Source organism: Rhinatrema bivittatum, chromosome 4 (assembly GCF_901001135.1).
Source record: "Rhinatrema bivittatum chromosome 4, aRhiBiv1.1, whole genome shotgun sequence".
NCBI classification, from domain to species: Eukaryota; Metazoa; Chordata; class Amphibia; order Gymnophiona; family Rhinatrematidae; genus Rhinatrema; species Rhinatrema bivittatum.
In genome coordinates, this window is record NC_042618.1 from 212,752,109 (window position 1) to 212,771,228 (window position 19,120).

Consider the following 19,120-nt stretch of genomic DNA (forward strand, 5'->3'; position numbering starts at 1 on the left):
CACTATCAGTTGGAAGGCTGTGGTTGACAGTGTCCATTCTCCCGAGTTCAGACTCTCTCTGCTGAGGAAATCTGCTGAGACGTTGTCTTTTCCTGCGATGTGGGAGGCAGAGATCCCTCGCAGGGTTATCTCTGCCAATGCCATGAGAGGATCTATCTCCAGGGACACCTACTGGCTCCTGGTTCCTCTTTGGTGGTTGATGTAGGCCACCATTGTGGCATTGTCTGAAATTATTCGAATCGCTTTGTCTCAGAGTCTGTGGCTGAATCGCAGGCAAGCTAGTCTGACTGCTCGAGCTTCCAGGCGGTTTATGTTCCACCCTGCTTCTTCCTTGCTCCATTGTCCATCGGCCATCAGTTCCTGACAGTGGGCTCCCCACCCTCGCAGACTCACATCCATGGTGAGCAAGATCCAGTTTGGTGGGGATAGGTTTACTCCTCTGCTTAGGTGGTCTTCCTGTAGCCACCACTGAAGCTGAGCATGTACTTCTGCTGGAAGTTGGAGGCGAATTGAGTAGTACTGGGACAGTGGGTTCTAGCATGAGAGCAAGGATTGCTGGAGCAGTCGCAAGTGGGTCCTTGCCCATGGAACGACTTCCAGGGTTGATGCCATGAGGCCTAGGACTTGGAGATAGTACCATACTCTGGGGCGTATATTGGTCATCAATCGTCGTAGCTGTTCCATCAGCTTCCTTCTCCTCGGGGGAGGAAGGAAGACTTTTTTCTGTTTGGTGTTGAAACGGGCCCCCAGGTACTCTAGGACTGGGAGGGCTGTAGACTGCTCTTGCCCATGTTTACGACCCAACCAAGCTCCTGCAGTAGGTTCTTGACTTTGCTGGTCACCTGCTGGCTCTCTTCCGAAGACTTTGCCCTAATCAGCCAGTCGTCCAGGTAAGGGTGGACCAAGATTCCTTCCTTCCTTAGTGTTGCCGCCACGACCACAATGATTTTGGAGAATGTTCTGGGGGCGGTTGCAAGGCCAAAAGATAGCGCTGGGAACTGGTAATGGTGACCCAGTATCACAAAGCATGGAAAGCGCTGGTGTTCTTGATGGACTGAAATGTGAAGGTAGGCTTCGGAGAGGTCCAGGGAGGTTAGAAACTCCCCTAGTTGTACTGCCATTATTACGGAGCGGAGGATCTCCATGTGGAAGTGAAGTATCCGCAGATGATTGTTGACGTTCTTGAGGTCCAAGATGGGTCGGAATGATCCTTCCTTCTTGGGAAGGATAAAATAAATGGAATAACGCCCCGTATTTTGTTGGGGACACAGGAACCGGAGTTATTGCCTTCATGCTGAGTAATCTTATCAGAGTGGCTTCCACTGCCAGTCTTTTGGTATGGGAGTGGCAGGGCGACAGGATAAATTTGTCCCACGGAATGCTGCGGAACTCCAGAGAGTAACATTCTCGGATGATGTTTAGCACCCATTTGTCTGACGTGATCTCAACCCATCTTTGGTAAAAGAGGGAAAGTCTACCTCCTATTTCCTCTTCCCGTGGATGGATCGGCCCCTTCTCATTGGGTGGCACGGCCGGAGCCTGCCCCTGGGCCTGTTCCTCTCTTGGTCTGTCGGTTCCGAAAGGACTGGGGCATTCTGGAGAGATGGGGTGCTTGGAACTGTGAGTTCCTGTAGGGTCTAAAGTGTTGAGAATCTCTGCCCCTGGCTCTTCTGGGCGAGGGGCGCTGTGATCTTTTTCCCGTCTTCTGGTAGCTGAGGCAATGGTGATTCACCCCACTTGCTGGCTAACTTTTCCAGTTTGTTTCCGAATAGGAGAGATCCTTTAAAGGGCATTCTCGTGCGATTCGCTTTAGAGGTTGCGTCAGCAGACCAATTTCGCAGCCATAACTGTCTTCTTGGCTGCCACTACCGAGGCCACTCCTCTGGCTGAGATACACACTAGGTCTGAGCTTGCGTCCATCAGGAAAGCTGCTGCAGGTTCCATTGTCTCGCCAGTATACGTTTTAGAGTTATCTACCTCTCTCGAGAGGAGCAAACAAGAACTTGCCACCAGTGTGCAGCAGGAGGCAATCTGTAGTGTCATTGCTGTTGCAAAGGCCTGCTTAAGGATGGACTCCAATCTTCTGTCCTGAGTGCCCTTCAATGAAGCCCCTCCCTCAACGGGAATGGTTGTTTGCTTTGAGGCAGTGCAGACCATGGCGTCCACCTTTGGAAAATGCAGGCATTCCTTGGCCGCCGGTTCCAGAGGGTACAAGGCTTCCAAGGCCCATCCTCCTCTAAGCTGGCCTCGGAGTATCCCACTCCAGGTCAATCAGTTCCTGGATGGCCTCCATCATAGGGAAGTAGCATGAGGCCTTGCGAAGGGACACCAAGATGGAGCTCTTCTTTGGTTCCGCCATGGGGTCCATGCCTGGAATACCCAGAGTCTTCAGAGTCTGGGAAACAAGGGCTGGTAATTCATCCTTGTGGAAGAAATGAAGCATGGTTCGGTATGGTTCCAGGCCTGGAGGGATTTCTCCTTCTTCCAGGGAGCAATCATCATCATCTGAGGTATCCAGGTCCTTGTCAGGGAGACTCTTAGTTAGGCGAGGCATTCAAGTAAGGCCGGGAGGATTTTGTGCTACCGGCAGGGATTGAGCCTGTGTTGCAGCCGGTGCTGATTGCGCCTGTATAAAGGTTTGCAGCCTGGAAAAATTCTAACCAGGAGAAGGTGCCTGGGTCCATGTTAATCCCAGGTGGAGCTGAAGTAGGGACACCTGAGGTGCCTTCCTGTGGTGTAGGCATCTCGGAGTTGCCTAGGTCCGGTCCAGACCCGTCCTCAGGCAGTGAAGGATCAGGCTTTGGTTTCCCCTGGGCTTCTTCACAAAGCTGACATAAGAGCCACGAGTCTGAACTGGAGTCCTGCCTATGTGGCAGGCAATACAAAGAGAATGTCTTCTGACCTTCTTGGATGCCGGTGCCATTGAATCTATGCTAGGGTGCACAAATTAATTTCACTGCGTGCGAGAATAGTACGCGTCCGTAGTTATGCGCATGGTGAGGATTTGGGCGTGGCCGTAGATATGCGCGACTCCGAGTTGTGTGCACAGCTGTGCGCGCGATTATGGGATGCGCACAAGTTATGCGCATTGGCCACCAGACTGTCCTGCGTGTACCGCCAAGGGGAAGGGAAGATGGCGCAGACAACGTACCCTGCGTGTAAGATGGCGCCCCCCCTCTTAGGATCTCCACATGTGAAGTCTTGAGGATGTGAATGAAGAGTATAGGCATGGGGGTGGCTTGCGGGAATGAAGGCTACTACCTGATGGTTAATAACCTTATTTAATAAACACACACGGTTAATGCGACTCCAACATTGCTCTATGCTTCAATGGCAAGAGGAAATGTGGGAAAAAGGATTTACATTCACAAATAAGCGTGGGAGTAGCTTGCTTGCTGCGGCGGTTACTACCCCAAACCATCCAAGTAGCTCCCTGCTTCCATGGCAAAGAGGGGTGAAGAAAAGAGGATTTATATCCAGACAACAACCAACAAGGACTAAACTGCACAGGCTGGGTAAACAAATAAGCGTGGGAGTAACTTGCTTGTTACAGCGGTTACTACCCTGAACCAATCAAGCCTGATACTTCACTTTTAATGCATATACAGCACAGCTCACTGCTTCAACGGCAGGGGGGAATGAAGAAAGGATTTATATTCAGACAACAACCAACAAGGACTAAATTGCACAGGCTAGGTAAACAAATAAGCGTGGGAGTAGCTTGCTTATTGCGGCGGTTACTACCCCTAACCAATTAGGCTTCATACTTCACTTTGATGCAGCTCCAGCACTGCTCTCTACAACAAAGGCGGGAGTGGAAGGAAATTAGCACTAAAAAGTTACCAATAAGGACCCTGACCTCAGCGGTCAGAGTAACAGGTAAGTATGAGAAAAATAAGTGTGAAAGCTTGCTGGGCAGACTGGATGGGCCACTTGGTCTTCTTCTGCCGTCATTTCTGTTTCTATATGTTTCTATGATCCTTGCACCGATGCCAATGTCGATCTTGTCAGTGCCGGCACGGAGGAAGTTTCTCGTTGGTGCCGATGACTGTGCTTTTCTCAGTGCTCGGCCCGGTCCTTCTCCGGCGCTGAGGATGTTGAGGCTTTTGAGCGTGACGATGCCGGCGACGGTTGTTCCCCGGCGTCCTGATGCTGAGACCTCGATGGAGATGGAGACTATGATGAAGACGACTTCTGACTCTGCGCTCTTGGCCAGAATCGATGGAGACAAGCGCTTAGAGGTGAACAGGTGCTCCATTTTTTCTAGATGGGCCCAGTGGCCTTTAGGGGTCATTTGGGCACAGCTAGCGCACCACTGGACGTCATTGGTAAGGCCCCAAGCATAAGACACAGATGTCATGAGGGTCCGTAATGGACATAGTCATCATACACTCGGGGCACTTCCGAAAACCAGTCGCCATTTTTTAAAAAAATAAGGGCGGTGCGCGATCAGTGGTTGTCGGGCACTGATAGAAGCACCACCAGGAACCAACCGCAAAGAACGAGGTAAAAACTTACCGGCGTCAGTGGAGGTCTGTGGTTGATGGGGGACGGGGAAAAAAATTCTGAAATTCTATCGGGCCGATACAATAAAGTGCGCTCCAGTGGAGCACACTGTTAGCCCGCGTTTTCGACGCGCTAATTTTACCCCTTATACAGCAAGGGGTAATAACACGTCGCCCCAAAACTAATAGCGCCCGCAACATACAAATGCATGTTGATAGGCCTATTAGTCATTCCTGCACAATCCAGAAAGTAAAATGTACAGCCAAGTCGCACATTTTACCTTCAGAAATTAACACCTGCCAAAGGCAGGTGTTAATTTTGGCCAGCACTGGGGAAGTGTACAGAAAAGCAGAAAAAACTGCTTTTCTGTACACCTTCAGACTTAATATCATAGCAATATTAAGTCGGAGGCCCCAAAAGTTAAAAAAAATTTTAAAATCTGCCCGCGTCCCACAAGACGGACGCTCAATTTTGCTGGTATCCGTTTTCCGAACACGTGGCTGTCAGCGCGCTCGAGAACAGACACTGGAAAATTTAAGCGTCTGTCAAACCCGCTGACAGCGGTCGCTTCTGTCAAAAAGGAGGCACTAGGGACGCGCTAGTGTCCCTAGCGCCTCCTTTTACCGCAAGCCCTCATTTGCATGCCTCGGATTAGTGCACTTGCCGGCTCTCCTGCGGGTTTTTCTGTATCGGCCTGTATGAAAAGTTCCATGCGCAAAAGTTGTGAGAAATTCTCACAGAGCTCCTGAGAACCACAAGGCAATTGCCGCGTGGGGGAAGAAAAAAAAAAAGATACTGAAGGGGGACCCCTGCTGGATGCAGGGTTAGTGGCATGCTGGGCATGCTCTGTGTGCCAGTCAAAGTTCTACAAACTTTGACAAAAGTGTTCCATGATAGGGCTCCATCCTTTCCGATCCTTAAGAAACCTACTACCAACCCAGACTTCTGTTATTTGTCTCGTTTCCTCTCTCCAATTCTTATCCAAAATTATTGAATGAGTTGTGTTAAAACAGTTCACAACCTTCCTAGATGAGCATTCTCTGTTAGACCAATACCAGTTTGGCTTCAGGCCCACCCACAGCACCGAAATGCTTCTATCTTCCAGCACCAATAAAATTCATTGCAGATTTGATGTAGGTACTTCATATGTATCCATATTTCTAGACCTCTCCGCCACCTTCGATACAGTAAACCATGAAATACTACTCTCTAGGCTTTCCAATATAAGCATTCCGGGACAGTTCACTCCTGGTTCCGCTCATATTTTTTAAATAGATTCCAACAAATCTTTATAAACCATACCAGTTCTTCTCAATTTCCACTAAAGACAGGAGTCCCACAGGGCTCTGCTCTTTCAGCCGCTTTATTCAATATATATCTCATCCCCATCTGTCAAGTTCCCTCAACCAGAGTTTCTTACCACCTGTACTCTGATGATATACAATTCTACTTTCTGACCTGGTACGATTGGAATTCCACTTTACAATTCATCCAACCCTGTGTTTCTCCTCAGTCAAAACATGGTTATCTCACAATAAACTTAGTTTAAATTTGACAAAAACTGAAAAGAACAGGAATCAGCGAGTAGGATTAAATGGACAATTTTTTCAGTGGAGGGGTGTGGACAGCGGAGTGCCTCAGTGATCTCTACTGGGACCCGTGCTTTTCAATATATTTATAAATGATTTGGAAAGGACTACGATGAGTGAGGTAATCAAATTTGCAGATGATATAAAATTTTTCAGAGTAGTTAAATCACAAACAGATTGTAATAAATTGTAGGAGGAACTTGTGAGACTGGAAAATTCAGCATCCAAATGGTAGATGAAATTTAATGTGGATAAGTGCAATGTGATGCATATAGGGAAAAATAACCCATGCTATAGTTACACAATGTTAGGTTCCATATTAGAAGCTACCACCCAAGAAAGAGATCTAGGCGTCATAGTGGATAACACATTGAAATTGTCGGTTCAGTGTGCTGCGGCAGTCAAAAAAGCAAACAGAATGTTGGGAATTATTAGAAAGGGAATGGTGAATAAAACAGAAAATGTCATAATGCATCTGTATCGCTCCATGGTGAGAACGCACCTTGAATACTGTGTACAATTCTGGTCGACGCATCTTAAAAAGATATAGTTGCGATGGAGAAGGTACAGAGAAGGGCAACCAAAATGATAAAGGGGATGGAAAAGCTACCCTATGAGGAAAGGCTAAAGAGGTTAGGACTGTTCAGCTTGGAGAAGAGACAGCTAAGGGGGGATATGATAGAGGTGTTTAAAATCATGAGAGGTCTAGAATGGGTAAATGTGAATCGGTTATTTACTCTTTCGGATAATAGAAGGACTAGGGGGCACTCCATGAAATTAGCATGCAGCACATTTAAAACTAATCAGAGAAAATTCTTTCATTCAACGCACAATTAAGGTCTGAAATTTGTTGCCAGAGGATGTGATTAGTGCAGTTAGTGTAGCTGGGTTTAAAAAAGGTTTGGATAAGTTCTTGGAGGAGAAATCCATTAACTGCTATTAATCAAGCTGACTTAGGGAACAGCCACTGCTATTACTGGCATCAATAGCATGGGATCTACTTAGTGTTTGGGTACTTGCCAGGCACTTGTCTGGATTAGCCACTGTTAGAAACAGGATGCTGGGCTTGATGGACCCTTGGTGTGACCCAGTATGGCAATTTATTATGTTCTTAAAACAAAAAAAGATTGAGAAGCACTACTCTATTCAGTCCAATCATCGTTCAAAAAATGGAAAGCAAACCCAAATGAAGAAAATAAGCAAACAATTTATTTGGATTACTGCCTTTTAAAATATGAAATATACACAAAACCATTTACAGCATATTAGAATAGCAGCATTTACAGATTTTCAATAAGAAGTTGTCCAAAAGAATTTGAACAGCAGCGAACAATTACAATTAAATTTGTCTATAAAAAGGTCTACTTTAAGACTAATTCTAGATAGATCAATAGAACTGACTAAGGTCTGCTAACATATAGCAGAAATATAGTGACCAACTTAAAAAATGCACACACTGTGGCGAAACAATCTACAGCAGTACTTTTAAGGCATTTAAGGCAGTGTTTCACAACCTTTTCATGTCCAAGGCACACCAACTGCCACAGAGCAGGCAATGCAGATATGGAGGACACTCCTATGGCCAAAAAAAGAGCTAAGAAAACACTGAAAACCATAGCAGTCTCTCTTCCAAATTTGGGAGAGTCAAGGCAGAGATGATGGATCAGCTTACTCTATACACCGGTAAAGAAGTATACGGTAGATCCTCCTTTAAAGTCCAGGACCTTGCAGGAAGACAGTTCTGTTCTGAGGATATGTTCCTTAGAAGGGGATAAGAAGCCAGACCCTGGGAGAACATGGGGTCCCAGGGAAGAGAGGAAAGGCCAATACTGACTTGCTGTGAATTGCATTGCTGTCTTTTTACTTTTGAAAACTGGCAATGTAAGCAGAGCTGGTGCTGTGTTATTTTTCTGTAATTAATACAAAGTTTATGAGAAAACAACCAGCCCGAGAATGTTCTCTGGCCCGCCAAATACCGTTCACGGTGTCACAATACCATCATTATGGACCAGTTCCCTCTATATACAAGTGCAGGTTAAGGGAGATAGCAGTGTGGTACGGGCAGCCAGCTTGGTTAGATGCAGTTATTGTCACTGCTGCTACTCTCAACACTCAGAATAAGTCACCTTCCAGTACTCAATGCATGCTTTCCCATTCTTACTCAGCCTGGAGATAGGACAGAGGCTGAAAGGACACGAAGGAAAAGGCACCTTGTGCAATGTATGTGCTCCACAAAGTGGGGCCCAGCAATGTGTCCTGCATGCTGCCCATTAAATTATAAACACTCCAGGATAATGCTGTAGCTAGGAAGAGGCAGGTGTTCTCTGCAAGGAGCTCCTACATGTTTAAGAGTCACTGTTAGTATCACTTGTTGCTGTGAGGTGCTAAGAGCAGAGGCCAGGTGCTGGCTTAAATCTGAGCATCAGGCAGTGGTGACTTTTCTGTGGCACACTGGTTGAGAAGCACTGATTTAAGATGATATCGGGAAGTTTCCATAATCAGTTTAGCATCTTTGAGTTCCCGGTTGGGCATTAAAGGCCTGACAGAATAGCCAAGCTTTTATATACTTCATGAAGTAGAAGTCGTCCTGTATTTCTTGGAACTCTTCTAGAGTAGTTCCAGAGGGCAGGTGCTACTCCTAAGAAGGATCTGGTGCAGCTAGCTGTCTCTTCTTTGGATTTCCCTTGACAAGTTAGATATTAAATAATAGGAAAACTGACCAAGGGAAAATGTAAGAAGAAAATTGCCAGAGAAGCACAAATTACTAATAAAAATACTTTTGCAAGTACATTCAAAGCAAAAAGCCTGTGAGAGAGTCAGTTTGGGCAGCTAGATGACCAAGGAATAAAAGAAATGCTCAGGGAGGACAAGGAAGTAGCAGAAAATCTGAATTAATTTTTTGTCTCAGTCTTTACTGAAGAAGATGTTGAGAACATACCCACACCAGAAAATCAGGAAATATTTCACAGAAAGGGTGGGTGGACGCAGGGAATAGTTTCCCAGAATAAGACAAAAACCATAATGGAATAAACACAGAGGAAACCTAGTGGCTGGAGAATGGAAAAGAAGTAACTTCCATTACACCTAAAGTTAACATTTCTCTGCATGGGGAGTACCTGCACAGAGTGGCAGTTACTAGCCTAAGCAACTTGCTGGGCAAACTGGATGAACCATTTTGGTCTTTATCTGCCATCATTATCTATGTTAAGGTGATGATTCTCCTGGTGATGTGGCCATTACCTCTGATCATTAGGCAACATGAAGGGATTAGATGAATTTCTGTAAAGGAAACCCAATATAAAAAAAATGTCATTGTTCGCAGATGACATTGTTTACTTTAAGTCATCCCAGGCATTCTTTGCAGGTATTGATTTCAGAATTAAGATCGTATGGGAAAGTGTCTGGATTTAAAATTAATAGAGATAAATCAGAACTCGTGGCAATTTGGTTGTCGGATACTGATAAACTGCAATTACAAAATTTATTCTCATTTAAATGGGTGTCAAAGCAACTTAAGTACTTGGGAATACAAGTGAGTAATGAAAGGAATGAGCTTTTTAGATTGGATTACAAGCTTCTGGTCAACACTATCTTTAAAGATTTGAATATATGGGAAAGGCAAAATCTATCATGGTTTGGGAGAGTAGCCATCATTAAGATGAATGTATTTCCTAGGTTCTTATACCTTTTTTAGACTTTACCTAAAGCTTTATCTGAAGCCTTTTTAAACTAGTGAAAGCCCGAATTTTTAGTTTCATATGGAAAAGATCACCTCCTAGAGTGACAAGAAATATTTTATATCAAACTAAAGAGTTAAGGGGTCTGGGGGTCTCCAATATCAAAAAATACTTCATTGCTGCTTAGTTGAGGGCTGTGGTGGAATGGCATATGCTGCATAAGTGCAAGCAGAGGACTGTTATAGAGCAGACTATTGCTCATAACGTACCTATTAAATGTACCCAAGCATTGTAGATCATTGATGGATCCTCTCTCACCCTATAACAGTTTACTTACATGTTTGGGATAGATAGATAGAAAGGGTTTCTCATAGGAAGTCATATTTTATTTGGGTCTCCCATTTATGATAATAGGAACTTCTTTATCTGGTATTGCTTTGGCGACATTTAGAAGGTGGAAAACATTGGGATTGATATATATTGGACAGCTATGGAATAGTGCAGGTGTCTTGAGCTTTGATAAGGCTTGAGATAATTTAAAGTTATCTCATAAGGATTGCTATGCAAGTCTTTATTTCAAGGCTTATGTTTTAGTCCCAAACCATGTAAGAAACTTATTTCTAAGTTACATTTACAACTGCTGGGTGAGTCAAAATCTAATCCCAAACATTTGGTAACGTGGGAAATGTGATAAGGATTGGGACATCTGCTTTAGTAATTTAAGATGCAGTTCAATATCTTCTCATGGGAGAGAATGGATACAAAATAGTTTCGTTGGTACTTAACACCGGCAAGACTCCAAAAAATTTATCCTAAGGTTTCTGCATTGTGTTGAAGGAAATGTGGAATTATAAGAGATATGTTTCATATCTGGTGGGAATGAGCAAAGATTTCTGTTTTTTTGGGATAATGTAATACAATGTATTACTAGTGTTTTGGCATGCACGATTCCTAAGGATTCTAGATTTTTTTAAATATCTTTTTCACTTCCAGATATTTCTAAATATCAGATATTCACACAGATAGCACTAGATGCTTTAACTCCATATTAGTTGCCATGATGGTATTGCCTCCCCGCCCAATCCAATATCCATGTACTATGCAGGAGAGACAAGATATACAATAGTGCTTTTATGGATAGTTAACTTTCAAATGTTACTACATTCATATGAATTTTATTTATTTAAAAACTTTTCTATACCGTCGCTAAGTTATGTACCATCGCAACGGTTTACAAAAAGGCACAAATAGGTATATATAGGTATGTATCGTACATTCTAACAGGTGCCAACTAAAAGCGGTTACAATATCATTAATAAAGTTAAATTTTTGGGTAGTGATGGATTAGTCTGGTAAAGTTTGAGGTACTTTATTTCGGTCTATTTCTCTACTGTATTATGTATTTATGATATTGTGATGCCATTTATTCTTAGCTGCGTTTTCTGTATTTCTCGTTCTCTATCTCCCTCTCTACCCCACTGTTTCTTTTGGAAAGGCTTGCTTAAAGAGCCATGTCTTTAAGGTTTTCTTAAAGGATTTGATGCCACTCTGTAATCTGAGTTCAGTGGGCATTGTGTTCCATAGAAAAGGCCCAGCCAGTGATAAGGCCCTTTCTCTTACTTGGGTTAGTTTTGCTGATTTTACTGTAGGGATTGTTAGTAGTGCTTTGTTAGCCGACCGAAGGTTCCTTTGTGGGACATGGACTCTTAGAGCTGTGTTTAGCCAGTCTGCTTCTTTATCATATATTAGTTTGTGTATTGTGCATAAGGCTTTGTACTTGATCCTGTATTCAATTGGTAGCCAATGTAGTTCTGCTAAAGTTTCTGTTATATGGTCCCTTCTTTTTTTTCCTGTTAGAATTCTGGCTGCTGTATTTTGAAGTATTTGCAGTGGTCTGATTGTTGAGCTGGGGAGTCCTAGTAAGAGTGCATTGCAGTAGTCAGTACTGGCGAAAACAAGTGTTTGTAGGATTGTTCTGAAGTGGGCAGGTGTGAGTAATGGCTTCAATCTTTTAAGGATCATGAGTTTTGCGTAACCCTCCCTTACTTTTAAGGATATGTGTTGTTTTAAATTAATTTCTGGATCCATTATTACTCCCAGATTTCTAACTTTTTCGGCTAGTTCTATTTTCTGGTTGTTTCCTAGCGTTATTGGTGTTTTGACGATTTCAGTTTGTCTTCGTTCAAGGTGTAGGAATTCTGTTTTATCAATGTTAATAACCAGCTCCATTTGGGTTAGAAGTTGTTTTATTATATCAAGGTACATGTTTGCTAATCCTAGTGTTTTTTCAATGGAGTCCTCTATTGGTAGAATTAGCTGAATGTCGTCAGAGTAAATGTAATGAATTATCCCTAGTCCCGCCAATAGATGACAGAGGGGCAGCATATATATATTGAAGAGGGTGGCAGACAGAGCTGAACCCTGAGGTACTCTGGTTTCGAGTTTAAGTTTTTTTGAAAGAGTGTTTTTTTTATCATAACTTGTAAGAACCTATTGCTGAGATAAGATTTAAACCAGTTAATTGTTTTGTCTTTTCAGTAATGTTTGGTGGTTTACCGTATCAAAAGCTGCGGATAAGTCTAGCATTATAAGGATGTAGTGTTTGCTGTTATTGAAACCTCTTAAGATGTTGTCGGTTAATGAGAGAAGTAATGTTTCAGTGCTGTAGTGTTTACGGAAACCGTGTTGCGAAGGGTACAGTATGTTGTTTTCATCTAGGTGTTCAGCTAATTGTTTTTGCACAGTTTCTCTATTAATTTCGCTATTAATGGGAGGTTAGAGACTGGATGGTAGTTGTTAAGAATTAGGGGGTCACTATTTTTCTTTTTTATTATTGGTTTTATGATTGCCCCTTTCAGTATGTCTGGCATTATTCCTTCTGTTAGGGATAGGTTTATGATGTTCGTTAAGGTTTTTATGCTTCCAAAGTTTCAGGAAACCATCTGCTATAATTGTAACCATTATCATAGTCTTGGTATTTAGGTGTGCTGTAATGCTCAGATTTTGTTGACAGATAGAATGTTCAAATATCTTTGGTAACTCCATGAAACAAATCTTATAGCAATGTGGTCTATACCAGGGTTTCCAAACCTGCCCTGGGAGACACAGGTTTTCAGGATATCTACAGTTAATATGCATGAGATAGGCATGCAAATCTATTTACCTCATGCATATTCATTGTGGACTTGAACAGGTTAGTGTAAATGTGTTATTTACTCTCTCAGATAATAGAAGGACTAGGAGGCACTCCATGAAGTTAGCAAGCAGCTCATTTAAAACAAATCAAAGACAATTCTTTTTCACTCAGTGCATAGTTAAGCTCTGGAATTCATTGCCAGAGGATGTGGTTACGGCAGTTAGTGCAACTGGATTTAAAAAAGGTTTGGATAAGTTCCTACAGGAAAAATACATAAACTGCTATTAATTAAAAAGCAACAGTAGCTTGAGATCTATTTAATGTTTGGGTACTTGCCAGGTACTTCTGACTTTGATTGACCACTGTTGGAAACAAGATGCTGGGCTTGATGGACCCTTGGTCTGACCCAGTATGGCATATCTTATGTTCTTATAAAACAGATGGACTGTCCACCTATATCTTTGATGGAACAGAAATTATTCTCTTCATTCTATCTTGGCAAGTTAATAGCAATTCGTTCGGATATGGTGGACAAATTTACAAAAATATGGCAACCTTATATTTCATAGAAGCCCAAGCATGAACTCATCAAGTGCTGAATTATTATATTGGACTTGAGAACTGATCTTTTATTTTCTATTATACTCAATATGATTGATAGGGCTTGGGGGTATATCGTTGTAATTACCTTTTTTCATTGTTTATGTATTGCTATTGTGGTGGTTATTACATATGCTATGGAGTCGATAAAACCTTTGAATTACAAAAAAAGGGTGTTGATTCTAAGCAACTAAAACAAATTCCTATGATAATGGAAGATGTAATTGATCAGACTGACAACCTAAGGGGCGGATTTTCAGAGCCCTGCTCGCCTAAATCCGCCCAAATCCGGGCGGATTTAGGCGAGCAGGGCCCTGCGCGCCGGTAAGCCTATTTTACATAGGCCTACCGGCGCGCGCAGAGCCCCGGGACTCGTGTAAGTCCCGGGGTTTTCCGGAGGGGGCGTGTCGGGGGCGTGTCGGGGGCCGGGCCCGAACCGCGCGGCATTTTCGGGGCGTGTCGGGAGCGGGCCCGGGGGCGTGGCCGCGCCCTCCGGACCCGCGCCCTCCGGACCCGCGCCCTCCGGACCCGCCCCCAGATCGCGTCCCGGCGCGCTAGCGGCCCGCTGGCGCGCGGGGATTTACTTCTCCCTCCGGGAGGCGTAAATCCCCCAACAAAGGTAAGGGGGGGGTTTAGACAGGGCCGGGCGGGTGGGTTAGGTAGGGGAAGGGAGGGGAAGGTGAGGGGAGGGCAAAAGAAAGTTCCCTCCGAGGCCGCTCCGATTTCGGAGCGGCCTCGGAGGGAAGGGGGGTAGGCTGCGCGGCTCGGCGCGCGCCGGCTATACGAAATTGATAGCCTTGCGCGTGCCGATCCCGGATTTCAGCGGCTACGCGCGTATCTACTGGAGCGCCAACAAAAGTACGCCTATTCGCGGTTTTTGAAAATCTACCCCTAAGTGTAGCAAATCACTAAGACTGGACTGTATCCATCCCAGAATCCTGAAACAACTCTTAATAAAACTGCAAAAACCTGTTGCTAGTAATCTGTAACCAATCATTTAAAACAGCCACAATACATGAGGACTAGAGGGTATACATGTATCCCCCACCCTCCAAAGTTCAGGAAGGGTAACATAAAAACACTCTTATAAAACTGCATAGAAAAACATATAAAACAAACACGGGTCCAGATATATCTGGAAGCCAATGTAGCATTGTAAAAGAAAATTTGTTTGCAGCTTAATTGTTTGGGCTGGATGCTATTAATTCACTGAAAGCACTATTAAATAGAAATGTTTTAAGAGCTTTCCGGAACATCTCTGGATCAGTAATGCTTCGAAGTTGAGTGGGTAATGAGTTTAAGTGGACCTGCTATTGAAAATGTTTGTTCCCTAGTGAGATCAAAACAAGTCAATTGGGGTGAAGGAATTTCAAGGAGCATCTGATTGGAGGAGCATAAACCAATCTTTAAAACAAGAGTGATCTTAGAAACTATAGACCAGTGAGCCAGACATCAATGCCGGGAAAAATGGTAAGAACTATATATAAAAATAAAATTATTGCACATATAGATCAGAGGGAGCCGACTCCAGTTCCCGAGAGCACAAACAAGCCTGGTTTTCAGGACATCCACAATGAATATGCATTAAGTTGATTTGCATACAATGGAGACAATGCATGTAGCTCAGTCTCATACATGTTCACTGTAGATATCCTGAAAACTTAGCCTATTTATGCCTCTTGAGTTAGCCACCCCTGATATAGATAGACATGGCTTAATGGGGAAGCGTCACCATGGTTTTAGCAAAGGGAAGGTTTGTTGAGTAATCTTGTAGATTTTTGAAGGTATAAAATATGTAGAGAAAGATTAGCCAGTTGATATACTGTTTTTGGATTTTCAGAAGGCATTTGATATGAGAGATCCCTCAGAAAATTAGTTATAAAATAGAAGGCAGTGTCTTATTGTGGCCTGTAACTGGTTAAAAGGCAGGAAGCAGAGGTTCAGACAAAATGGACACAGTTTCCCAAAAGGAAAAAGGTTTGCTCCAGGGATCTGTACTGGGAACTGTGTGGTTTAATATATTCATAAATTATCTACAAGGTGGAAAAATGAGTTGATCAAATTCGCAAATGTCATGAAGTTATTCAAAGTTGTTATAACAGAAGTAACTATGAGAAATGACAAAATTTAATGTGGAAAAGTGCAAAATGATGCATATATGGAAAAATAATCCCAGCTTCAGGTACACAATACTGGGTTCTGCATTAGGGGTCACCATCCAGGAAAAAGGACCTTGTGGTCAATACACTGAAATCCTCAGCACAGTGTGCAATGGCAGACAAAAAAAGCAAATAGTGTGTTAGAAATGATCTGAACAGGAATGGACAAAAAAATGGAAAATATGTTGCCTTTGTATCAAGCCATGGGGTGACCACACCTTGAGTCTTGTGCACAGTTGTGATCGTCACATCACAAAAAAAAAAAACCCTACATACATAGCAGAACTGCCAACCAGGTTAGAGTATATTCCCCAAACTTCTTGCCCAGAAGGCAATCTGGCCCTCTTGACCACATCAAATTGCCAAGAGGGCCAGATGTGGTCCCTTCTCAGTATCTCTCTATGCCCTGCAGCCTCTCTTCTCCCCATCACATACCTTGTTCATCTGATTTTTTTTCCTCAGGTACCAGGTTGTAGACAGTTCTCCTTACAGTGGGTGCATACTCCCACATGACCATCATCTAAAAGTGCCCTGCCTCCACACCTGCACTGAACTGGTCGTCGGTACTCCTTTCTTTCTCATGTGTGTGAGTGTGTGCGCTTGTGACCCTCATAAGCAGAGGGGGAAGATGATGGATCCTAACCATGGATATCAGCCTTGCTGCATTTGCCTCAGCAGTGCTTTTTAGAAGGATAAAAGCAAAGAGAAAGAGTGAAACATGATTCACAGGCCAGAAAAATGAACTCCATAGGCCAATGTGAACAGATGGTTATAATCTGGAAGCCTCTGCTCAATAGCCCACCAAAGAATAATGCAATATTCCCTGCTATAGATGTTACAAGTCTCTTATCGCATTTATATTTCTTTTAGAGAGAGTTGATAAAAATACCTGAATGATTTTACAGTTCCTAATTACATACACTCGGAGCCTTCCTCTGCATAACTTTGACATAGTTCATTATCATAACTCATCTGTAATACATTTTTCAGCAAATATATTCTTTGAATATGCCTGAGGTATATGAATTTAACACAGTCACCATTGAAAGCTAGTTTCTTTAAACATATTGAACTGTATGTTCAACTCTATACTACCTTTTTTTTTTCTAATTGTTCATGAATAATACTGATCACATTTATAGCATAAATATGACACCATTATCATTGGCTGAGCTTTAGCAGCTCTATATATATATATACTTCCCAGAAGTTTTCATACCAAGTGAGTTTACTGTTTTTGTAGAAATGCAGACTTTTTTTTAACAAGGTTTAAAGCAGAGTACACAACTTCAGATTAGCAGCATAATATGCCAGTGTCCAAGCTACTACACAAAGTCCAACATACGTTACTCCTAGAACTAGTAAATAAAATAACTATAACTGAAAAATGAATTTGCATATTTCTTTACACCCCCCCCCCCCCCCCCAGAACAAGAGAACACTGTTCTATCTACTGCTAATTAGTACTAATGGCACTACCCGTCCTTACGCTTGGGCCCCGGGACACTAACTCATTTGTAAGGGGACAAATCGTGCACCCAAGACATCCATTTCTGTCCCTGCTTACACCAGGGTGCAAGAGCTTCTCCTCCAAGTGCAGATTTATTTATTTATTATAAAGCATTTATAGCCCGTTGATCTGATTCTGCCCAGGGCGCAAAGATAGTAGCCCCTTATTCCAGGGGACTGTTCTTTCTATCCTGGGGCAGAGGCACTGCGCTTCCTAGTAGTAACCTTTCTGTGGGCACCAAAATAAAATCCCAGGACACCAGCACCTGTCCCACCTGATTCTAAACTATCTCGAACCACCCTTGCCTCCAAGGACGTAGGCTCTGCCTCCTTACCCCAGAATGCCGGGTACTGCCCCCTCCTCCTCCTGTCACTCACCGCGTGGGCCACTGTCTCTTATTCTCCGTTCCGGAGTTTCCGGCTCCTTAGCTCTACACTGTGTTCAGCCCGCCTGGCCGGGAGGCGGCTACAACCCCCCGGCCTCCCACATTCAAAGCAGGCCTTCACTAATGTCCGGAATCCGCGTTTCTCTTCCCAGATTCCCTGTACCCGCTACTGCTTCAGTTCAAATCAACAACAAGATGGCGGAGTCCCGGAACCTGCCGTCATAGCAACCGCTGCACAAGCCCCACCCCTCCCCGCTACAGTAGCAATTACATCCTATTAGCACGTCAACTTGGAAAACGTTAGGCTTTCTCATAGGCTAAAGCAGACGTGCCTCATATATGTAACCCCGCCCCATTTCAGTCGCGGTCAATAACTGGCAGGTTGTGTACGTCATGGTCATGTGATTGTGACGCTATTGCTCTGCTCGCATGTCCTATATCAGTGAAAAAAAATAATGCCTGCAGTTAGCTGACTCCACCCTTTTCCATTAGATGTGCGCTACTGTGCTAGCTAGCTGTTGTTTAATTACCCAGCGCCCCCTAATGGATAGAAAGGAGTTTACAGGGCACCAGTCTGGGGTGATCCATCCTCGTCGCACATTAAACTATTTGTGAATGCGGTTCTTTCCACCAGACTAGACCAAATCTCAGCAAGGCACCCATTACTACTGAAGTATGAAAGGAAGGAAAAAGAAAAACTCAGACTGGATGAATGTTGCCTAAGATATGACTAACACAGCAGTTAAGCTTCTTTGCCCAAGACAGGTGCAGTGGAAGAAAACAAGTCAACCAAGCTCTGCAACTCCCTACCCCCCCCCCCCCCCCCAGCCTTCCACCTGCTCTTCATCTCTTCCCATACTGATCAGCCGAAGAAAGAGGAGAGCAATAGTGCCCCAAGCTTCTCCTCTTCTGCCACCTGGTCCAACTGCTGCTTTCAGTCACACAGCTTGTTTCAGAACAGCAGTCAGGCTTAAAATTGCAGAGTTGGAGGATGCTGCTGATGCACTGCTGTTACGATCCTGCCCGCGAGGAGCGCGGGCAGGCCCTCACCTCCACGCGGCCAGTCGGGCTGCTGACGCTGTGGCAGTCTCTCCTGGGCGTCTGGGCTCCTCCCCGGCCGTCTTCTGCTCCGCGCAGCGGGGCCGACCCGCCGCGAGCACCTCCTCGTGGTCGGGACCCCCGCTGTCTCTCCTGGCTCTCCCCGGCGTGCTCTGCCGCTCCTGGGGTCCTCAGCCGGCAGGGAGGGCGTCCCTGCCGGTGCCCATCGCTGCAGTTCGGGTCCTTGCCCGGCAGGGAGGCCGTCCCTGCTGGTGCCTGCAGCCCCCCACCTTGCCTGCGGTCTGCAACCGCTCCTCCAGCTTCCCTGCAACCAGCCTTACCTCTCTGCCTGCAGTCTGCTACAGCTACCGGCTTGTCCTGCAGTCAGCCTTCTCCAGCTCTCTTCCTGCTCTCCTGCTTTCATCTTCGTAGCTGGAAGCCGCTCTCGCAGCCTGCCACCTCTCCAGCTCCAGGGCAGGCCTGCTTCGCTGCTTGCCTGCTTCCATGGGTCCTCCACGTG

The 19,120-nt window shown here is 44.4% G+C and overlaps 1 protein-coding gene across 2 annotated transcripts in view; it reads right to left on the bottom strand.

Annotated features, from left to right (window-relative positions):
- The window catches only part of IP6K1 (inositol hexakisphosphate kinase 1), a 124,127-nt gene extending 106,333 nt beyond the window's left edge, over window positions 1-17,794 (bottom strand). The window contains exon 1 of one of the 2 annotated variants that reach the window (XM_029599667.1): window positions 17,555-17,794. The gene's annotated coding sequence lies outside the window, so the exon portion shown is untranslated. Of the gene's footprint in view, window positions 1-17,511 lie in introns of both variants that reach the window. The other variant, XM_029599669.1, reaches the window with a different exon arrangement.
- Window positions 17,795-19,120: the final 1,326 nt, after the last annotated feature.